The 25225-nt window shown below is 35.6% G+C and overlaps 1 long non-coding RNA gene across 1 annotated transcript in view; it reads right to left on the bottom strand.

Annotated features, from left to right (window-relative positions):
• LOC123614461 (uncharacterized) overlaps positions 1 to 14551 on the bottom strand; it is a 218159-nt gene extending 203608 nt beyond the window's left edge. Inside the window, exon 1 of the long non-coding RNA XR_012502062.1 lies at positions 14407 to 14551. This is a non-coding gene — a long non-coding RNA (uncharacterized LOC123614461). The remainder of the gene's footprint in view (positions 1 to 14406) is intronic.
• Positions 14552 to 25225: the final 10674 nt, after the last annotated feature.

The raw sequence follows: 25225 nt of genomic DNA, 5'->3' as shown, positions 1-25225 counted from the left end.
AGTCTTTTCTGGGGACTAAAGTATTACTTTCCCACCTAAATGAAACATTAACTTTTCATGCTTGTATCTAACATCATTCATTTGTGCATTATATCCCATCCCTTCTGGCATATTCTAGAACTTTGACTCAGATATGACATCCCCATTTGAAACTCTGCCCTCTCATTGTGATGCTTTATTGGGTCATTCCCATCAGCACCCAAAGAAGCTGTTATACAGCCTATTAATACACGACAACAGCCTCTACCACTGCCTCTATTCACTACCACTGTGAATATTGCTCTATTTTCTTACTTTCTTTTTAAAAATTACACTCCACAGGAAAGCTATCTGTAAGAACTGTATCCAGTTTCTCTTATCCTTTTCTCTCCTTCATTTAATCCAATCAGAATTTCAGGCCCCTCCAGCCACACCCCAGCAAAAGTGCTGTTGTTAAGACATCAATTACCTCTCTGTTCTTGAATTCAATGAGTAACTCTCAGTCCTCAGACTTTCTTACCAACAGCACTTGACACAGTTGATCACTCCCTCCTCACCGGCACACTTTCCTCACATGGCTTCAGACACCATGCTTGTTTGCTTTTCCTCTTACCCCATTGGCTGCTTCTGCTGTTTCATTTGATGGTTTCTTCCTTCCTCAAGCACTTAAAGAAAGTAGGTATGACTCAGAGCTAAGTCCTCGATATTCTTTTGTTTTTCATCTACAGTATTCTCCAATGATAACATATAGCCCCACATACAAATATCATTTATATTCTAAGTACTCTCAGCTTCATATCCATCTGCCAACCTCAGACATACATATCAAAGAAGACAATTAAGATGATACAAACAAACTTTATTTAACATTTCATGAAGCAGGTGGTCTCCACTCTCAAGAGTTTAAAGAACTGCAAAGTTAGGGGAAAGGGCTGCAAGCTTAATTCAAAGAAGAAAGCAAGGAAACAAGGAAGAAGTAGGCAGCTTAAATTGCTTGGCTGGGGTTGCTTATCTGATCTTATTTAGAAAGATTAAGGAACAGGAAATACATATAGTGCCCAGAGTTGGCTTGGAGTTTGGGGGTTGGCTGACTGGATATACTACACTTACGGTCAAGTGTAGCATTTACAGGAACACAAAAGTTATCTAAGTTTTGGTTTCCTGAGGTACCCTGGGCAGGAACAGCTCCATCTCAGGCCTAGAAATTTATTTCAACAATATACATAATCTCTCCAGGGTTCACTTTTCACTTTTCTATGTCCTTTTCTTCCTATATTTAGTTGCTAATAATTAGTCAGGAGATTCTGTTGGATCTGCCCTTGAGTTCATGCAGAATACAGTTATTTATCTCCACTAATACCAACTGTCTATCATCTCTCTCAGTCTCTGCTGCCAAGCCCCCATCATCTCTTCCAAGATTCCTTGATCTTACTCCTAAATTACTAGTTTCCTAACAGATCTCTTTGCTTCTTTTCTTTCCACCCACAGTCTATTCTCACCATTGCAGATCTTCCTTGATACTCTTATTAAAAACTGCAACTAAGTTGCTCCAGCTCTCTATCCCCATTTCCTGCCTTAATTTTCTCCATAACACTCTCATGTTCTGAAACATTATATTTTAACTTATTTATTTGGTTATCTTTATATTCTTCCTAAAATCATGACAATGGCAATTTTTGTCTGCATCCTGTATTGCATTCCAGAGTTCAAACAGTGCCTAGCTAATAATAGTTGGTTAATATATACCTGTTGAATGAGTGATGGTAATGCCATACAGTGAATGAAATGTAAAATATGTTGTCTACAAAGGTATATGCAGCAAGAAATCAAACAACATGTCCCAAGAATTCTTTAATCTTTGAAGTGTGCGACACCACAGAAGATGAGGATGTGAAAAGAAAAAATGTTGAAAAGTATGTAAAAAGAAGAAAAGTTATTGAAAGCTTGCTTTAGGATCAGTTAATGGCTCTGGCTGGTCCCCACTCCTACTGGGAAGAGCAATTCAATGACTACTTCCCCACCCCATCAGATTAAAAGAGGTTCATTCTCTGAGAAATGCTCCTGGTGTCGGCAAGGTTGAGGGCATGAGTGAGGCTATGAGTTGAGAGTAGAGGAATTTAAATGAAAATCTATACACTAAATATAGACACCTCCCAGCTTTCCTCCTCCTCTTAGTTTCCAAAATCCTGGCAACTAAGCTTAAATGTGCCCAGAAAGCAAATAAGAGACTTCTCTGGAGAAATAGTGGCCAGAGAGAAAAGATATATATATCAAAAGGCCCAGAAAAAGTCCACTCCCTAGTCAACAAAACCCAACTACACATACAGAGACAAGTATGTTAAAGCCTCCCCTTATGTATCAGTGGACAATCAGGACAGCTGAGGAAAGCAGAGATACTGAGAGACCAAAAGAAACAGAAATAGGAACACCGGGAGTGAGGCAAGCAGGATAGGGCAGGGGAAGAAAGTGAAGCAAAAAGACCAGCTTCAGCCTGACTCCAGAGCAGCTCTGGAACAAGAGCTGTAGTTGTCTTTGAGACAAGGGTTTGGATCTCCGTATCAGCTGATCATTAAGTGGAGACTTAAACTCTGGGGGCAAGGCTACTTCCATTAGCTCAAGGCCAATTTTACACACCACAGCTAAAACTGTGCACAGGTCCAGTGAGAAGAATCTGGGCAGGGCAACAGGTAACAGGTGTGTTTTCCTTTGTTTTGTTTTGATAAACATTTTAGTATATTTGCGATTTTTAGTTACATGGTTAAAATGGTTAAATAAATATTTTTTAACACACTATGGGAGCACAGAGTAAGAAATCTGTGAATTTTAGATGGTTAGGGAAAACTTCATCAAACAGTTATTTGAACTAGGACCAGCAAGCTGTGTCAGTGTAATAATTCCCCTACATACATAATATAGTTATGAGTACAAAATAAAATCCCATATAATAAAGTGTATGATAAATGATAATAGCTCTGCTTTGCTGTAACAAAGATAACCTGGAATGGTATCAGAAAAAAAAAATCCTGTTCTTCATAGAATTATGTTTTATAGTTTAATCAAGGTAATTGCCTTCTGAATTTTTAGATTTCTAAAGAATTGCAAGCCAAAGATGTTGGGGTTATTGCTTTTAAAAAAATTTGTTGAAGTCTTTTATCTGTACTGGGACAAAGAAAGATGTCTCAACAATGAAAGTTGACAGAGAAACTTCAAATTGCTAAGAAAAAAAAATTTGTATTGACGTTAAAGAATATTTTATTTTTAAATTTTAGTATCTTTTAAAGACTAGCTCAGAATGGGTCTCTTCTTTTAATGTAACATGAGCTATAATATTTCTGATAAAATAAGAGCACTTAAATACAATTAGGAGAAGTAACATTTTTAAAAGTTGCTGGCATCATTTTTTTTTTTTACCTTAAAAAAATAGACAATAGAAACATGGCTTTCTTGAGAAGATATTTCGATGACTAATTTACTCCCTTTATCTGGAGTAGGAATTGTCTTTAGTTTGGATTTTCCAGCATTTAAATTGTTTTTCTCATGACTTGCCTTCTAAAATCACTTCAGTTCTTACCGATCAACATAGTCAATGGCGGTGCTCTTATATCACAGTTTTCCCTTGAAATCAAAGTATTCTTTTTAGAAATGCCCTAATAATTTGTAGTTTATTAAAAATTGTCAGAACTGTGAATATTTTGTAAACATTTGATAGGAAAAAAAGAACATATCACAAAATGCACATTTTTCATTTTTCCTGACAACTATTGTTCAATTTTAATGACTTATGGTTGCATTTTAAAACACATTGCTAAATGAGCTGTTACATTTATGTTTTTAAAAACATAAACTCTCCATGATCTCTGATCTTGTTACTGTTACTAAAATCACAGACAGTAAGATTTTTTTAAGACTCATTATTTTCAGATAAATATAAAGATATTTAGCAGAAACTATTGTCTGGACTACATGAGAAAATGGAAAAGAAACTGAGCCACTGTCTGGGAAAACTGATCTGTCTGGGCCCATACAAATCAAGGGGATAACTTTCTGTAAATTAGGAATAGCAGAATATTTGCCTTAATCTTCCACACTGAGATGGTACAGTTTATATTACTAATGCTTTGAATGGCAAATGAGCATACTAAAAAATAAAATTTTTCTACCCATAAAACTGGTAATATGGAATGGACTGTAAAAGGATGTTTTAGATACATACATTTGCTTTTAGTAAAATAAAAGGGGTATTATCAGCAGCTACTGAAGAGAGGATTAAAATCTGAAGAGACACGTAGCACAGTTAAACTGATATTGTGGCCACCCACGAGGAGATTGTGTTTTGCCCAGTGGCTGTTTTTTAATGTCATTTCATGGTAGAGGTGAAGTATGAGCCTCTGTGCTTCAAATTCTGGGAACTGCAACAGAGAAAATGTACAAAGTTTTGATCACCAAAGTGCTACAACACTGATGAAAATGAATTAAAATTTTCTTCCTTTGGCCCAATGTATGAAAATGATAGGATTTTTTTATGTGTTTTTTATGTGTTTTTGTTTATGTAAGTTCTGAATGGGGGAAAAAGAATTCATAAGCAGCAGCTTTTCTCTCACATTAATTTGAAGATCAAATTTAGATTACTTAGGTCGTGTAGCAACCACACGACAAAATACATTCATGAATTTTTTATTTCACAATTGTTATTACCCTTGAGTGCTCCACAGACAGAGAAGCAAGACTTCTTTGGAGTGACATACCCTGAACCCAAGCCCTACAGGACTTTAATGAATTAATGCCCTGCTGTAGGTATGTACACTAGCTAAAATTACAGAAGATATAGGTAAGCAATCCTCAATGACTGAGAACCAATATACACTACAAACACAGGACTATATGCCAAGGAATGTCAGATAATAGAACTCTCTGTGATAATGAGTATAAAATTAAAAACATGAGAAAATAATAACACATTATGAAGCCAGATGTGTGATTTTGAAAAATAACAAAATAGATGTTTTAGAAATAAAAATGGCATTATTGAAATGAAAACTCAGTGGGAAGAAGGATTAAACAGCAGATCTGAGACAACTGCAGAGAAAATTGATGAACCGGGAAATAGAATGTTTACCAAAAGTCTATCCAGAAAAATAAAGACTTGAGAGAAAATATTCAAAGAGATTATAAATAAGGATTTTTCAGATTCCTAAAGTCCACAAATAGTAAAAAACCTACAACCCAGGCTAGTAGATACTGCAACTCTAGAACCACAAAGTTGCTCTCAAATATAGGAAAATTGAACTGACTGGAGAGTCTGAAACAGGAACAAGAAAGAAGTTCTATTTGTAAAAACTGTGTCCTAGACTCTATTAACTGTGTTGTATCTCTTTAAGTCTATTGTTCACTGAACTCTTCATGATTTGAAACATTGACAATGTGAGAGTTTAAAAATATATATATAGCATAATTTTATTTACTTTAGTTTTGTTGTCATTTTTACTTAAATCAACTTTAGCTAAGAAAATTAGCTATCTATATTGATGTCATTATCGTAGAAGGTGATTAAAACTTGCCTGATTCAAAAGCAGATTAGAGTTTTTATCTATCAATTTGAACAGAGTTCACCAAGCTTTTGCGAAAATCACAAGAAGGAAGGTGAGGAGATTGGAATATCTTTCTATATATCATCTTTACTGGGTGTTAAAATGTAATTTTCCTGAACTCTGCCTCAATGTTCTTTAAAAAAGAAAAAAATAGAAGTAAAAGACAAAAAAGGAAGTTGTAAGGCTATTCTATAGATAGGTGGAATGTGGTTGCATTACACATATATTGTATTACATATTGGGAGTGGTTGCATTAAACACTCAAAAAAATTCTCAGAGTATGGTCCCAGACTAGCACCAACAGCATCACCTGGAAACTTGTAACACGCAAATTCCTAGACCAACAGGCTCAAAAATTCTGAAGGTATCCCAGCAACTTCTTTTACAATGAAAACACTCCATGTTGTTCTGCTACATGTTAAAGTTTGAAAACCAGTAGACTATACAGTTAGGTAAAAGAAAACCAAAACAATGGAAGTCACTCACTCAACTCTGCTTCTGCCACTGCACCTCACACTCTGTTGTAATTTACTTGGTAAGAGATCCATCTTCCCTAATTGATTATATTTATGTCAGCCGCTATGTCTTACTTACTTCTGTGAATCTGTCATATACCGAAATATATCCATCAATAACAGATGCAATCAAACTAAACATTTTTAGACGAACTCCAGAAAAGAAAATAAACACTGAAAACTGAATAAAAAATTTTAATGAGGATACACAGTAGCTACTGTCATATTTTTCTTCTCAGTACTCTCATATTAATGGGAAAATAACAAAGCTTATCCTCGATTATTTGAGGTGTATGTCAACACCAACAGTCTGACTGTAATACTTTATAAAATAAAATCTGCCATTATCTAGCCATTCATATCATATGGTGAAGATGTTCTGATTTTTAAATTGCTTTTGTTATGTTAAAGAAAAAATATTTCTGCAGTATCTCAATCCAACTCTAAATGGTAGTGATGCACTTTAACCACATTGATTATGAAAAACGCTGTTCCATTTTCCTGAGAAAATTTGAATTCATACAGAAAAAGTATTCACAGAGAAAAAGCAGAGGTGGCAGCTGTTTATTGTTTCACTGTTATTGTTCTGTTTTGCTTCTGAGCTCATATTAAAGAGAGAGATGGTTACAGCACTCTAAATAATAAAATGTTTCTGGCCTCAAAACCTTCATTTTTTCCCCCAGGATTATTAAAGGAAAACAAAAAGATATTCGCTGTTTCAAGGTATCTGTTGAATATACAGTTTAATAAACCTTGATTATACCATTTCATATATACCTTTGGATAATTGTCAGTGCTCTTTGAAATAAAATTTAACTATTGGAAATTTTCAGCATTAATAGCCACGTACGAAGGAAATTAGGCATCTCCATATCCAGAGAAATAACATGACATTGATCCGAAAGGATTATAGGGGTTTTGTGTTTGGTATCTTATAACCTATAATAAAAGGTAATGTATTTCCCACATCATTTTATCAGTAAAGTGTCAGATATAAAATATCAAAACAAATGCCTCTGATTTCAATCATGACATTCAAATTGGCTGACGTGCAATATAATGATTAAGTTTGGGAACCTCAGGTATAAGATGAAAACAAATTATTAACATTTACCAAAGGTAATTAAAAATAATTTACTCCTGCCATGTGTGATTTCTTATGTTCTCTTCAAAAATTTACTTAATTACGCAAAATGTATTTGTTCTTTGAAGAAATGGAATAGACTGCTAAGCACACAAATTAAAATGCAAAATAAATCTGTAATCCCATGTCTTGCTATATAATCTTCCAAGTTTTGTCTATATATATATGTTTCTTAAGAAAATATAACATATATAGACCGCCTACATCACCAATTATTTAGAAAAACATGGCAGTAACATTACTCCATATGTTACAAATACACACATCTTTATCATTATTTTTAAAGGCTGGATAGTGTTTCATGGAAATATATCATAATTTGCTCAATAAATCTCAGACTGATAATTTGAATATTATCAGTCTAAGATTTTAGACTAAGATCAAACTAAGAATACACTGATATTTGAAAACATAGACCTATACAAATTTATTTCCTTATGATACATTCTTAGAAATGTTTGTACTTCTTAAATAAATTTTTCTTTATTGAGTATTTTTTAGAGCAGTTTTAGGTTCACAGCAAAATTGATTTTCTATATACCCTCAATCACCACACCTCCTGTTACCAACATCCCCCATGAAAGTGGTACACTTACTACAACTGGTGAAACTACACTGACACAAGGTAACCGCTAAAAGTCCGTAATTTACATTAGGGTTCGCTCTTGGTGTACAATGTATGGATTTGAACGAATGTATAATATCCATCGCTATGGTATCATATAGAGCATTTTCACTGTCCCCAAAATCCTCTGTGCTCTGCCTCTTCATCCCTACTCCTCACCCTCAACTCCCGGCAACTACTGATCTTTCAGTAATTAGTATGAGATTTCCCAAGAGTAAAACAGTGCTTCTTAATTTGTTCAATATAACTGTGTGAGATAGGATATTGTGATACTTAAGAAGAGGGAACACATTATATATATACAAAATTTGGACTATTTTATGACTGTCTGCTTTTCCATGATTAAACAATCTTATTTCATTGATCTATAAATCAAGAATTATTCTGAATCCTATTCTGCCAAGGATGAGTGGAGTTTCGAGGGATGAGAGAATGAGGGCTGAATAGATGAGAATTACATACGGAAACTGTTTTTTGTAGATGACAAGGAAAATTTCATCTTTGTTATGGAGTATAATACTGGATGTCATAATCTGGAGAGTATCTTGAGGTCAAATGTAGGAAAGCCATAATAATCCATGATTCTAGGGGGACAATTTACTAACTACCCAAAATGAAGAAGGTAAACATGTCAAGACATTCCACAGAGAAAAGCAAAATTAGCTTACTAAAGGATTCTGGTAATATTCCAGACCTGTGGAAAAGCCAGCAATAGCTTTTATATATATTCCATGAAAAGTTTATGATGCTTAAACAAGAATATTTAGAAGAGCTGCCATGAAATAAAGCTTGGGATATATATTTCCAATGTTTCCAAACGTTTTAAAATGTTTATTTTTGTTAGGTACCTTAGCATCACCTTATCACCTGGTTCAATACTGACCAACTGACAATTTATAAAAGGCAAATGACAACAATGAAATGACATAAACAGTCATGCAAGTTACTTAAGGATTAAGGTTCTGACAAACTTCCGTTCAAATATGAACCATAATTAGTTGGATGTGTGATCTTGAATAATATATTTCTTGTAAGACTCACTTTTTTCATTTGTACATAAGAATGATGGTAACTATTATACATAATGTAATTCTCCATGATGATTACAAGAGATAATGTGTCAAGGAAGAGGTTCTAAGGAAAATACCAGCATTTGAAGGAGGGATTCATAGAAGAGAACACCTTCCCTTGGTATCCTTTGGAAAGATGTACATGGTCTAGGGCATGGCTGGCCACACAGTGAGTCTAGAATTCTGGAGAAGGACTCCAGCAGAGAAAAGCCTCTCCTCTGTTGTTTTGTTTTGTTTTGCTTATAATGAAGAGAGCATGGGAGTGGACCTGTGGGACTTGGTGGCAAACAGACAGCTATAACAACAAAAATCTTGGAAACTGTTCAGGGAAGATTAGGAGAGCTGGCTGCAGCCCCTGGAGACTGAAGAACTGGTATCTTTCTCTCTCAGAGTTGAGGTCAAACGTAGCCTTTGCTCCTGGAAAGGAAAGCCTCATTTTTCCAACCAGCTCTTCACCAGGCAACCCAGCAAGTGCTATGGAAGTCATTTAGTGGACAGTGCTCTTTGTTTACAAAGTATGCAGTGCACTGTTTGTACTTTGATAAGGACTTAAGGGCTGATACCATTTTAACTATTGTTATGCATAAGTCTTTGAAAGCAGTAGTTGATGTGAGGCTCCCATATGAAGCAAAATGAGATAAATCTCTACTAGGGGCTCATTTCTGTGTTTGTGGCTCATTCACAGATGGCTGAAGTAGCTACAAATCTGATCATTAACTTAATTATAACAATTCTATTTGCCATTAGGAGAATAAAAGGGTGGTTTATAGATTGGAATATTAATTGTGCTAAACCTAACTGGCTTGAAAAATATAACACTCCTTTACGAGCTCAACAAATCTCTCAGAGATTCAAATTACTACTATTCCATCTATTATTATCATTATTATTATTATTCACATACATTAGAATGTCAATACTTAAAATTAAATCTTCAAGTAAAAATAAAAGTGTGGAACCAGTGTCAATAGCACGTAATGCACCAAAACTAATAAAACATTCAGATATTGGAAACCTAATAAATATTTACCATTAACATAAATATGTAGTATCTTTTCATGGAGAAGTATTAAACTATTTCACATCAGTGCAATGACATGAATCAACACTTTACAGAAAAATGACTTGACATTAGTATTTGTTTCTGAAGAATAATATCATTCTACTTTCCATATTTTTTTACTCTCCTGACTCTGAATAAAGCATGGATGGGAGAAATTAATGAAAATGACTCTAATCAATTGAGTGACCTGTGAGGAAACTGAAAGTACTGTCAATCTATGGTTATTATCAATGCAAAATATTCTTATTTATTTTTTTGAATATATTGTAAAGGTATACAGTGAAGTGTCTCCCACTCTGTCTGTAACCCAAACACTTAACACTTGCCTCCCCAAAGCAATGACTATTATCAGGTGTCTCTGAATATAATTTAAGGGATATTCTATACAAACACAGGTAAATTAATAGATGAATTTTCTTTTTAAAAATAAAAACTGTATAATAATATACATGCTATTTTTGCATAACTTTTTATTGGTAATAATGATTTTTTCCTTAACAGTTACAAACATATTTTTATTCTTTTTTGAGAAGATGAATTACTTTTAAATATGAGTCAATTTTATCTATTGCACATATTTCATTATCTCTACAGATCAGTTCCTGGAAGAGGACATGTTAATCAAATAACTTGAAAATTTGCTATGTTTAGAAAAACTGCAATTATGCTCCCACCAGGAATATATTATTGCTATGTTTCCATATAGTTATCAATACAGTATTTTGTCAAACTTTAAAAAATCTGATAAAATTTTAGTATAATTTTAAATTTCATATATCTATTTACCTTTAATTTTAAATGAGTTTGGCATCGTGCATATATTTAAAAGAAATATACATTTCCTTTTTGTTGAAATGCAAGTTCAAATAATTTACCCACATTTCCCTATTGGATCATTGGTCTTTTCAGTATTTATATTTTAGGAAAGTAAGGCTTTTGAAAAATGAATGGCTTTTTTTTTTTCAGTTAATCACTTAAATTTTAATTGCTTATATTGATTATTGCATTTATAACTTACTAATGTATGACTGTATAAGCTCTTTATTTAATGGCTTCTGAGCTTTGTGTCTCAATTAGATATTACAGACATAAAATAATCTCTCATTATTTGTTCCAATTCTTGTACAATGTCTTTTATTTTCCTCTTTGGGAGGAGAATGATTCTTGTTGAAGTACTATATTTTGGCAGTTGTCAAGCTATTGCCTCTTTACTTTAAAGTCATTATTCTGTACTCTGATTAGTGATGCTGTGGTAGAGATGCAAACTCCACTTCTGCTTTGCCTGCTCCCAGGGAGCTCTGCCAATAGGACTGCTAGAGTGAGACTGCAGATCTGACGGAGGAAGAGACGTGCTCCTTCCTGTTTGCTTCCCTGTGTGTTCTATTCCTGTCCATTTCTCCACACAGTAGTTCTCTTGGTGCTGGTTAGAGACACCACCACCAACCACGGGGCATTTCCAGCTCTAGTGTTTAGACCATAGTTCCACAGGCCTTGGCTTCAAGTACAGAAATATCAGCAAGAGCTGAGCAATACTTTCTTCCCAAAGGTCTTGAGTTTTTGTACCTTGAGATCGTTCCTTCAATCCTCCATGATTTAAAAATGTCCGTGCCTTCCCTTTGTCTTTTACTCATAGAAGGGGAGAGTGCTCCTTCTGGTTGCCATTGCTGTGATTCTGTGGAGTGATTCTTCCTTTTGCATTTTTAGGTCATCAGTAAGTAAACAATTTGTATTAGTAAAGTATTCCTGTTAAATTAATTGATGAACTGTCTCCTGACTAGACTCTGATAAAAACACGCATTGAAAAAAATGCAAAGATATAAAAAGAGGGCAAAAGAACATTCACAAAGTGAACACACCTGTGTAAAAAGCACCTAGAACAAGCATTTCTAGCAATTAAGATGCACCTCTCATGTCTCATTCCAGTGTCTAAATTTTCCACAAGGATAACCACTCTTCAGATTCCAAACATCATGGTTGCATTTTCTCTGTTCTTAAACTTTACAGAATCCTGCAATGTGTACTCTTTTTTAGTAACTTCTTTTACTGAGTACTGCTTTTGACAGTGACCCATGTTACTGATGACAGTTGTTGTTTACTTATCCTCATTAATATATATTATTCCTTTATCTGAATATATTACAATTTATCCATGGATGGAATTTGGGGTGATTTTTTTGAATAGTTCTATGAAGAGTCTTGCCCATGAATTTTGGTAACTATATGCACAAATATTTTAGGGGTATATATCCATATAGAAGTAGATTTACTTCAGTGTGTTCTTTATCATAAATTAGGAGACTGTCTCTGTTCTATTGCCCTGGTCTTTGTGATATTCCCTACACTAAAACTGCACTGTCTTAATGAATTCAGTGTTATAATACATCTTTTTATCTGATACAGTCTATCCTCTAACTTTGATCTCCTTTGAAAAATCTGCCTTTGCTTTCCTTGGTCTTTTTATAGTCACACATACATTTCAGAATCACTTTAAAGAATTCCCTCTCCCACCCCCGCAAATCTGGTTATTTGATCGACATCACTGTGAATTTATAGATTAATCCTATGAGACCTAACATATTTTAATAGCAAGTCTTTCAATTTATGAATACTGAGAGTTATTAGTATTTATTCATGACTGTGAAGAATTAATGTCCTAAAAATATCCCCATCATATAATCTATAAATTCAATACAATTCTTACCAAATTCTAGTAGGATTTTTTTTCAGGTTGATAGGTAAGTTTTTAAAAATTGGAGTAAAATTCCCCAAATTGCAAAGAAAAACAAACTAAAAACCTGAAAAGTAAATAATCTACTAATGACTATTTCAGGCATAAAATTAATGATACAAATGTCAACAAGTATTGCAAAGCCAGTCTGATATGGATGTAGAAAGAGACAAATAAATGAATATATAGACCAGAGAGCCCTGAAACAGATGCCTACCTTATGGATACAATATTCAAAAATAAAAGGTGTTGGACAAATCTCTGGGAAATGGGCTTTAACTATTAACTGAATTATTTGTCAGATTTTAACTGTTTATCTGCAAAGAAATATGTATTTATATATATAAATGGTTCCCAACTACACATTATAATAAATAACAACTTAAAATTAATTAAAAACCTGGAATATGGGGCTAAACTACATGAAACTAAGAAGAAAATGCAGAAATATTTTTATGACTTTAATATAAAAACATTTCTTACATAATAGAATAAAAGCATAAATCACTAAGGCAAAGGATTAAACAAACAAATACATTTGATTAGACCAAAATTAGTCTGGTACACCAGATATACCCTAAGACAGTGTAAAGTTAAAAGATAAGCAGCAAAATAAATGAACACAATCACATTACAGGATTAAAAAAAAAAAAGATTTCAAGAAAAAAATCCTATAAATTAATAATAAGAAACCAAAAAACTTTATAAAATATTGGCAGAAAAAATAAAAAGCAAATCACAGGTGAGTAAATCCAAGTGCCCTATTAACCTATGAAACATGCTCAACTCGGCAGGAAACAGAAAATAAAATTAAGAAAACAATCAATACATTACATATTCATTACTTTGACCAGTATTAGTAACTCTTATCAAGAGATAAATTAAATTAGCTAAATTCAATCCTTTCCTTAAAGGGTGAAGAAGGAAAGGCCTGCCTTTTCCGTTGACTGGATGTGCTATAAAGCTTTACCTGTCACACTTAGAGTATAATTTGAATGATGGGCTTTCCAACCTGTTTCGTTATCACGTAGCCATTTATTCATAACATTCGGTAGTAAAAAGCGTAAGACTGGGCAATGGCGACACAACAGTCCGTGACTTTTTTGAGCTAACAGCTATTTCTCTAACTGGACGGAAGGTGAGAAGGATGTGTCTTCAGAATCAAGTACGTGAGAAGAGAGTACAGAACAAACAGGAGAAATTTAGGAAATGCTTCAGAGCCATTAAATGAGAAAAAATACAACTTCTCAGGAAGACAAGGTAACAAACAGTACTTTATGATAAGAGGACTTAAACTTTGTTCATAGATAGGAAGGTTCAGCACTGTAAAGCTGTCAGTTCCTCCCAGAGTTATTTAAAGCGTTTATAATCAAATTCTAAATGTTCTTATTGGAATTAAGGGGATAAAAAAGTCCATTTGAAAGTGTAAATTTATGAAAGTAGCCCAAATTTTAGAACAGATATGTCAAAAGCCTGAGTGAGTGACCAGATACCAATATACAGTCTAAAACGACAGCAATTAAAAGAGAGGTGCTCTCTTTTAAAAAAATGACAAACCTGTTAAGCAAAACAGAATGTAAAATCCAATAACAGAACGCTATAAAACGACAACTGAAATAAATACGGAGTTTCACTGGCAAAGCCCATTAACAATTCTTGGAAAATAGGATGTGGGTAATAAAATAGAGACTAACCTTTTGTTCCCCCTTTGTGCCCAGGCTAGCTTCACCTGCTCACAGGACGCGGCGGGCAGAAGCCTCACACAGCGCACCTCAGGAAAGCGGCACTTGAGGGCTCCTCCTGTGGACCCGCGGCGCCGACGCCGAGACCCAACATGGCGGCAGGGGCCGTGCGCAGAGAGGCGGCGCCCGGCCCTGCGCGAGGAACAGCGAGCCTCGCAGCCCCGCCCACCCAAGGGAGCCCCGCCCCTTCTCCCTTCCTGTCAAGGAGGGCCCTATAAAGCAGCCCCGCCCACAGCCTTTCTGGGCGAGCTTGTGCTCTGGAGCGGGGTCTCGCCGCTCTCCACTCTGAGATCAAAGAGTAAAAGTTCTCCTTTACTTCTGAACTGACAGGAGGACCCTTGTTGCGGCTCACCTCAAAAGGCTCAGTAACAGGAGGATTTATCCAATAAATAATGTTATTACTGGCTAAATATTTGGGGGGAAAATGTTACTAATGGGGTGAGTTTTCACCTGTGTGATAAGGTGTTGATGTTCTCTGCCTCCAAAAATTATCTGTTGCAAATCTATTGAAAAATAGAATATTTGGGGGGGGGGAACCCTGGTAGTACAATAGGTAGTATAATACATATTTTGGTCTTTTCTCAGGTTCCAAGTACAGAGCTTCTAAAAACCCTAAGTGATAGGAGTGTCTTTTGTTATGCGTAATGAGCTCCTTTTGTACATACCTGCACTTTCCTACTTATGGTGGGGCCTCAGGGTATGTCTGGTCATCAGAAAAATCAGGTGTTCCTAGGGTTGGAGCTTTGAGCCCCACCCCGACTTCTGCAGAGGGAATGGAGGCTAGAGATTAAGCTCTATCAGAATTTTTGAACAGGGAAGTTTGATGAGCTTGCTGTTTGGTGAACATGACCACCTGCCAGGACAGAGGCATACCCCAAATCCACAGGGACAGAAGCTCCTGTGCTCGGAATTTTGGCAGATGTCACTCTGTGTACCTCTTCATCTGGCTATTTATCTGTTTCCCTTTTAAATATTTTTAATAATAAATTGGTAAATATAACTAAATGCTTTTCTAAGTTTTGTGAGCTGTTTTAGCAAATTATCAAATCTGAGGCTCAGGGAGTGGGAACCCTCATTTACAGCTGGTGGTCCAGACTTGCAACTGACATCTGAAGGACAGGAGGAAGCCTCGTGGGACTGTGGGGTCCGTGCTAACTCCAGATGGTTAGTGAGAGAACTGAACTGGATGGATAGACATCTAGTTGGTGTTTGGAGAATGAAAGAACTGGTTGGTGGTGGTAGAAAATACCCTAGATTTAAAAAATATAAAAACAATACACAAAAATATGCTTAACCCTATCAATTCAGTGTGATTCAAAATACAGTTTATAACAGTGAGATGAACTGCAAAATAAATGGTAAATATATATATACAACTTTTTACTTAATATAAAAATGGCATTTTCATCAGTGTTAGCCATAAGGATCTGGTTTTTAATAGGAAGGAGTGGGCATTCAGTCAGTATTTAAGTTTGTGTGTAAATATTAATAATGTGGAAAATGTCTTCAAATAATGTTTCTCTTCTGTCTTCTCATAATTAGGGAATGTCATCTATAATCCTATAACTACCTTGGTCATTGCATTAAAAAAACAAATAAATAACACAAGGACCACAATCCAAGTAATATATTTACTCTATCTTGTTTATTTATTCAACCAACACTTGGTGGAAACAGGCACTTCCTGCCCTCCTAGGCTTTCCATGCCCTAAGAGGGAGGAGACAGATGATAAACGAGGGAAGCTAGGGGTGTGGGAGGTCATTGAAATAGGGTGATCAAGCCTCACCAGGACAAGGACGTGAGAACGAAGACAACTGGTGAGCAGTCAGCCACATTACTGTCTGAGAGGAGAGTGTTCCAGACGGAGAACACCTCAGTGCGGGGCCCTGAAGAGAGCAGGCCTGTGCGCTCTGGAACTGCAAGAAATGCAGTCTGTCTGGAACAGGGGGGATGAGTAGGGGAAATGAGGTTGGAGATTATTTTAGAGCCTTGGGGTCACTGGAAGACTATTGGCCCTTATTTTGTGTGAAATGAGGGACCATCAGCATTACATAATCTGCTAAAATTGAGAAGGATCATTTGATGGCTTTGTTTTGAAAAGGTAGAAGCAGGAATTCTATTAGGAGGCAAGTGCAACAAACTGAGAAATATGGCATTTTGGATTAAAGATTTTAGCAGCAGAGGTGGATAAGAAGTAAGATTTGGAATAAATTTGAAGATAGATCTAAAACGATTTGTTGACACACTGAATGTAAGCTATAGAAAAAGACAACAATCACAGATGATTCCAAAAACACTCATAATAACATACATGCAAATTTAAATTATAGTGGTATACCATCTCTCACTTGCCAGGTAAGAAACACAGTATATGTGGATCGATAGACTGTTACACGACTCGTAGGAATATAAAGTGGTTCAGCACCTTTGGAGAGGAATTTGGAAACATCTAAGAAAAGTATGTATGTGTAACTGACAAACTCACTTCTACGAGTTTTCTCATGAAGATACGTCATCCATAACACCAAAATACATATGCACAAGTTCACCTATTTTGGCATTATTTTTAACTGCAAACCATTTAAAATAAACTGAATCCCATACAGAGTACATTGGCATATTAAGAAGCTGTACAAAAAGAGAGTTATGTGTTTGAAGTATTGATTATTTCTGATTTGGGGGATATATTGCTAAGTTTAAAAAATGTAGTATGATTTTTTATGTCAGAAGAAGAAATACATATGTATGTATGCTTGTTTATACATATAGATTCTCCATTTTTGCAAATGAAACACAGAAAGGTGTCAGGCTGCAGCCTACAGGCCTGCAAGCCTTGTCCTTTCTTGCTCAGTCTCAAGACTGAAGAAAGATCCTGGATTCAGAAAAAGAGACACCAAATGGTTTAATGGATAGAGGGATCTGAAGCAAGGTCCTGGAGCTACACCCCACCCTGAGACACCCCACTGTGTGCAGAAGTGCAGGCCGGACTTGACAGCAGTCTTCCCTGGGGGGTGGAGAGAGGAGGTGGAGGGAGGTTACTAGTTATAAGGGCAGTTGATGTCAGGTTGACTCATCAGTTACCAGGGAAACTGGCAGAGAAGCATGCCCCTCACTGCCCCTTTGATAAACTCTCATGGTGGAGATGTTCCGATCTAAAGCGGGGGCGAGTATATAGGAAGGTTAGTCACGCGAGTAGGTGTAAGTGAAGCAGGCATCGGTCGAGCCCAACAGATGTACAGAGAGCAAGAGAACGGTCATCCTGGGTGGCGTGACCATACAAAATGTCATAAGAAACTCACGAGACTGGTTACCAACAGAGGCTGATTTGTAAATAAGGAGAAAGGAGTGGGGAATGAATGAGATGTCTTTGCATGTGCCTTTTGCATAGTTTTGATTTTGGAACTTGTCAACGTGCGTATTCATAAATGAAACGAAGTCAACAAAAATGGAGGAAAAAAAGTAAAACTGGATATAAATAGCCAAAAACCCTGAATGTATTTGCAATGAACATCATATAGAAGAAAAAATATATAAGTAATTTTGAACACAGCACTTTAACTATATTCCCTCAGTCAAAAGGTGAAAAAAAAACTTCAAAAATACTGAACACTAATTAGTAAGTTTGCTGTTCATAGCGATATGGGTGTAATAGTTCTGAAACTGCACTACGTGTTTTATAGGACTGAGCAAATGAAGAAATGCATTCATGTTGGGAGCCAGAGTTTTCACTGTAGAATGAACATGTTGATATGGCATGCGGGAAGGCATGAAATATTCAGTAGAATGGAATTGAAAATAGAGTTATTAGTAAGAAGTTATGATTTACATGTACGTGTGTTAAATTTACACATACACGAGCACACTTACCATGCAGACCTTGGCGTGCAAATAGCTGTCCTCAATAAAAGTGCTGATGGATCCAGGGAGGAATGTCTGATCCTAAGGTTGGGGTAAAGAGCATAAAAGTGACTGCAATTTCTTGGGGTGTCAGAAAGTAGAGAATTAAGAAAAAAAATGAAAGCATGACATAAGGCCATAAAGCCCATTTGAAGGAGCGTCTTCCACTTGTCAAATCTGAGACAAGTTAAGCACCAAAATAAATACTGACAGTAATGAAAACCCAAGGGGAAAATAAGAATCCATGAGCTCAAACTCATAAATAAAGTGCATAAACAAATGAATTAGCCAAAAAATAAGAACGGTGGAAAAACTTTCTCACAGTGGCACATAAATTACTAACCATAAAAAGAATCAAATAGTGGTAAAAACATCTTTTGAAAATATTATAGCTGTCATTAATATAGATGAGAATCATCAATACATGCTAAAAATACTGGGTGAATATTTGGTGAAGAATAAAATATTTAGTACATCTTAAGTCATTTTCTCCCAGGATGCAAACAGAAGGTGGTAACTTTCTGATTGAGAAACGTGGCAGATCCCAACTCCACAAGTGCAAAATTAACATCAGCAGTACTGAGGACAAATTGTCATGATGTGTCTCCTAATGTGATACTCTAAGAACATAACACCACTCATGCCGTGTTTTTGCCAAAAAGGCATAACCTGAATGTAATCACGAACAAACATCACACAAGTCCAGTCTACAAAAGAAGGGAGTCTGTATCTTCAAAAACAGAAATGTCATGGAAGACAGTTTCCAGATTAAAGGAGACTGAGGAGATGACAGCTCAACGCAGTGGGTGTTTTTCGTTTGGATTTTGGTTTGAAAAAGAAAACACATAGAGGTAGTTATTGGACAATCAGCAAAATTTAATACGGACTATTCATTAGGTAATAAAATGTTTTTATTTTAAATTTCATGTATTTGATAATCATACTGAGGGTATATAAGTGAATGTCCTTATTCTTGAGATAACATATTTTGGTTACTCTCAAATAGTTCAGCAACAATAATAGGACTAGTAAAAATAATAAAGATAAATAGAGGAAAAAAATGTGGCAAAATGCTAACAATTAGGGCATCTAGGTGAAGGGTAAAAGGGGGTAGTTCTTACTACACTTAGAACTTTTCTGTAAATTTGAAATTACTCCAAAATCAAAAATTAAAATTAAAACTAAATCCTACGGACTTTGTCAGCAGACAGATCTTTAGAAACTTGTTGGAACTTAATCAGATCTTCCAGCAATGTTTACACGTTGCTGCTGTCGCAGTTTGTGCTTCAACTTACTGAATTATTGGTTAACTATTGCCGTGTAATTGGGTTGTTATCGATATGTAACAAGACACACCATCTGGGTAACTTCAGCATTTTTGTTTCTATCTGCAGCACTAATGATATTTTGCCTTATATTTGGGGCAATTGTGTAGGACATTTTCCCCTAAAGTGGGGCCAAGAGTGACAACTGAAAACAACTATTATTATATTATCTCCCCTAAAATGATTTACCACCTATCGGGGAATACTAACATATGAACAATAATGTTTAATATAATTTGTGAAAATTTAGGAAGGAATTATATAGAGCATACTCTGAGGGCACCAAAGAAAGGTGTCTAACGTCATAAAGTTGGAGACAGGTTAGGGGAGGAGGGGCAAAAGCAGGAAAGGCTTCAAGGAGGAGGTGATCCCAGAGCAAATCTGAAGGAGGTGGATAAATTAAGTAAGTGAAAGTGTGGGCTCCCCTCAGACATACGTGTAAAGACTGAAAGCAACAGTGTGGTACATTTGAGAAACTCAAGTGAAAACATAAACTATGGAAGGAGGGGAGGTGACGGCTAGTGATAGCAGCTGAGGCTGGTGATGCAAGAGCTCCCATTTCAGCATCAAATGTTTCAATGGCCTTTAAATTACGCACATGGATCATATATTAGATTACATGATCTCACTAACACTTAGAAAAAGGAACACCGTTTGTATCAGTCTATATACTGCACAGCAATTTTTCTACCTAAGAGAATGGAATTAAATTGTTTATAGTTTACCTCCTTGCTAGATCTTAAGCTCAGTGATAGGGCCAGATCACATCTAGTCCATGCTGTTTAGATTTGCCCCCAGGTTTAAAATTCTTGTGCACCATTCCTATTTGCATGCCATTCCTTTCTTATGCCTTCCATTTCCTTTTTTTCTGAATTGTCTTCTCCACAGTTTCTTCAACAAGGATCTGTTAGTGGTGAAGTCTATGCATTATTGTGGGTCACAACAAGAACTTTATTTTAGCTTCATTCTTCATTAGAAGTTCAGTTGGTTGTCATAGCCTACTTTTATTTTCTATTATGATAATAGAATATTGTCGTCTTTTACTTTTATACTTTATATTTAGAACTACTCTCTCCTAACACCTCAACAATATCCCATTGACATCTGGCTGTTAGTTTCACTGCTGAGAAATTTGTGGATAGATATTATTTTCCCCGTGAACAGATAACGCAATTGAGGCTCAGAAAAGTTAAGTATTACGGAGCTAACAACTAAATGCTTCTTTTAAAGTTTGGCTCTAGCATATGAATACAGCTTCTCTGCTTGCAGATTCTGCTGCTTCTCCTTATTTGACATATTAAAGAAGGAAAAGGTTTAGACCAATGAATGGCTACTATCATTCTATATCATGATACTATATCATGATAGGGGCCCTATCAAAGTCTTAGGAAATATTTCCAGTTCTTCCTGTTCCCGCTGGGAGTAACAGAGGTAGTCCAGTGGGTTGGTTACAGCACAGGCTTTGAAATCATTTGATTGTAGTTGACTTCTAGTTCCAATTCAACACATATGCCTCTTGCAAAATATCTTTGCGCCTTGGTTTCTGTATCTGTGAAATAGAATAATGTCATCTACCTTATACACCTCTAAGAATTAAATACATTGTGAGTAAAAACTATTAGCACTATGTCTGGCACATACCGCTTAAATGTTAGAAACCATTATGTTGAATACAACTTTTAATCTCCCTGCTCTTGGTTGGACTACCTGAACACTGAATTGGCTGCCCCAGAGCTTTCTTATGTCTGTTTATGCATAGCCTTAAAATAAAAATCTGTAAGACATATATCAGGGCAACATAGATGAGCAAAAATTAATTCAATGTGTTAAATATAAAATGAAAAATCTATTTTTGACGTTTATAGATGAACACACTGCATAATAATTTATAATTTCTACATTATTTACAAGGATAAATTGAATCTAATTTGCTTATATTGCTTTCGCCTCAATAAATTCCAAGAATTAATCCCTGAGTTAAAAGCATCCAAGAAGCAATCATGCGGCAAGGACTATGGGATCATGAGTGTCCATATATTTTTCTTGTTAAATAAACGGAAACATCAGAGATGGCCACAATTCACAGTGAAGATTTGTGAAAGCAGGGCTAATTCTTTAGGTCAAAATACGTGGGTCTCAGGGACAATTATCTACCACATCCATCATTTTTGCCGCTCCCCAAACACAGGCCTATAAAGCATAACAAATGTCCCTTGTGTCAGGTCTTATTCACCATCTTTTAAGTTTTAAAAGTATTTGTTTTGTTCTGCTCTTTTTAGCTGTACATCAAGAAGAACAAAGTAGAAATACATGCAAAATGGAAAACCTCTGACTGCCTTGACAACTTTTGCCTTCAGAAAAGATGCTTAGATGTTTCCATTTACTAATAATATTATATCTTAATGGCAAGTTCTAATGACTTCTGGAAATATTAAAAAAAAAAAACAACCTAAAGTTATTTGTTTTCTACTGCATACATAATTTTAACTTTACAAAACAGACCAATACTTGAAAAATTGCGTAATTATATTCACTTTCACATACTGTCTACATCTCAGTTCAGTAAGACTTGCCAAATGGTAATAAATTAATGCTCTTGCAAATCTAATGTGTTTAAGCAACCACTTAAACAGAGAAAACAAATGCAGGATTATATTGTTTTGTTTTTACTTAGTGATTTGCCTGTCATCATAAGCAAATTTAATCTGCATTATTAGCAACTGTCAACAGCATACTTTGAGCATAAGGCATATACAGCAGGTGGTTTAAAAAATGGCTGAAAGCAAAAATGCAAAACAAATGATTGCTAGGAAATGCTAATCTATTTTTGCATAAATTTAAGATAAATTAAAATGCGTGCAAAGCTCCCACTGAAGGTTAACACTGGAGAGAAAAGAAAATAAATGAACCAATTTTTGTTATTAGACCATTTGTCTAAAAGCTGAAGTGCTAAATATTTTACTATATACTAATTGATTTGAATCAAGGAGTGTGTTTTACTTATATTTATAAAATATGAGAAAATAAAATTTGGAGTGTAAGTAACATCTTTATACTAACATATTTGAAAGTTGTTGCTTTGGATGCAACATAATATTATCTTATGGCATATTTGATTATTTTAAAATAGCACCAATGTGAACAAAACAGAAATCAAAGAAGATATAAATAGGAAATACATGTAATGAGATTATTTTTATCCTGATGTAATTATATCTTGAGTCAGTTTCAGATTGTCTTTCTGATTTGGAGGGAAACCAGGTAAAACACGCTCTCCAAGGCATCCTGCGCCTAGTAAGATCATGACATATTATTATCTGGGAAGTAAATGACAATTTAAAAGAGAACTAACTTTATGCTTCTCCACCCACTGTTTTCTTCTCCACAGGCAGGGGAAGTACACGGGGATATCTTCCGAGCTTTCTACAGAAATCACAGACACCATCATTTGAAGCCAGATACCTAAAGGTGCTCAGATGACAGAAGCAACTGCATCAATAAGAAAGAATGTCACTCCAGAGAACCATTTACCCACCTGCCAAACCAGACATAGGAATCTCAAAGGTGCTTTGTTATTTTAATCTTCTTAAAAATTAAAAGGTATGATAAAACAGTTGAGACCAGGGACTTGGAAAAGATTAACTTTAATGTCTTTTAGTGTGAATAGGGGTAAGATTGTAAAAATTCAAGTGAAATGCATATAATCATCAATTAAAGTTTAAATACCCACCGAATACAGACCCAAGTACTGAGAACTCCTTGAGAGAATTGGTTACACAACACAGAATTTCTCCAATTACAGTTTTATGCTGAGTGCGTATTTCTCAGTTTTTATACAAAGTATATAAATTCATTCCAAAAGAGGGCCCAACCAAAGTTAAAGGCATTGACATTAACACAAGTTATCGGTGTCTTTGGATAAATTCTATGAAAATAGTTTTTTCCAGGTAAGGTGGAACTTAAAATCGGAACTGATTTGATCCAGTGGCAAGGAATGCTGATTCCAACAAAAAGCATCCCTGCAGCGGTCTTTCAACAACACTAGACCAAGGATGGGAGATACTTTAAAATCTTATACTGTCTTTACTTCTGCCTGCTCACTTATTCCCTCTATAAATGGCAACTTCTTCCTCCAAATCTCTCTACTGCCAAACAAAACTTCCCCCCGTCCCAGTTTACGTATGTGCTTTCTCTCCCCTCAACTTCTCCTTAAAGCACCATTCTCAGTTCTCTCACCAAACACAAACTTACTATTTTGCACTACAAATCACTACATAAGCTTCCATTATGTGTGCTCCTTCCTATCGCTTGCCCTAATTTTCCATCACAAAATCTCACGATTCAAAGGAAATATATAAAAATCGCTGTTTTTATGGGTGATATTGGCCTGCGAGCACCGTGGTGAGAAAAGCTGTGATGACACAAATTAGTATGCACACCTTCCTGGGGTTTATTGTCTAATGGAAGATATAAAAAAGGCAACCCCAAATTAGAGGGCAGCCTTATATTTGGAGACAAAGGATTGGGATAAGCACAAAAGGTAAACTTTACAAAAAAAAAAAAAAAAGGAAAAAGAGAAAAGAGCTTTTCTAGCCCAGGACATATGGTATACTGCTCAGTAAGCAAACCAGGACACAGGAGAAGGGAGGAGAGGTGGGGGAGTAAAGACAGGATGGGCGAGGAGGGGGGACGGTACGGAAGGTTATCCAGTGTCAACAGTGCGCAAAGTCAATACTAATCCCCATAAAGATTTTTATCTGGACAACCACTGCTACGGTACAGAAGTTATTGTGTGTGTGTGTGTGTTTTAACTGGGGCCCTACACACGCTTGATGCTCTGAGTAGCAGAGCTAGTGGTTTGTTTGTTTTTTCCCTTCAGTTTTGAAATGCTACAGCACTTTTTAAAGTGAACACAATATAAAGTAGCTTCTGTTCAAGGGCTATGCTAGAAAAAAATATCAAGAAAGGCAAATATTTGAATATTAGCCTTGTACTCAACATCAACCAAATTGTAAGATTTTTTTTTCCCCCATAATTGCACAGAATGACCTAGTGAGTCAGGAGCCCTGAGAGCAGGAAGTCAGCAAGATACAGAACATGGAGTGGATCCAAATCCAGACTGAAGGTGCAGATTAGACTGAAAACTGAAGACTGGGTGTATGCGAGGTTTTTCATGAGAAATTTTACTGGATGGAAGTCTAAGGGATAAATACATGGTAAGTATCCAAAGATAATGTGGAAAAATAATAAGATGGTTCTTCAGTTGGGAGGAACAGCAGGAGAGAAAGAATTGCAGCTGAGGTACAGCAAGGCAGCTTTAGGAACTGGATGGTGACTGAATGGCTAGAGACGGAGTAGAGGGAAGGAAAGGGAAGTTGTTAAGCATCGTTTTGTCATTATACTAAGAGCAATGTTCAGTTCGGTTTTAATGCTTTTTACTGATTTATTTTTACTGATTTCTCTTTAAGTTAAATTTTTTCTTCTCTTGTGTTTATCCCATACAATACATATTTTTTCTAATATTGATTACTGTTTTGTTTTAGGATGC

Source organism: Camelus bactrianus, chromosome 24 (genome assembly GCF_048773025.1).
Source record: "Camelus bactrianus isolate YW-2024 breed Bactrian camel chromosome 24, ASM4877302v1, whole genome shotgun sequence".
Lineage (NCBI taxonomy): Eukaryota > Metazoa > Chordata > Mammalia > Artiodactyla > Camelidae > Camelus > Camelus bactrianus.
Note: the sequence above shows the minus strand (reverse complement) of the source record. Positions and strands in the feature narration are given on the sequence as shown.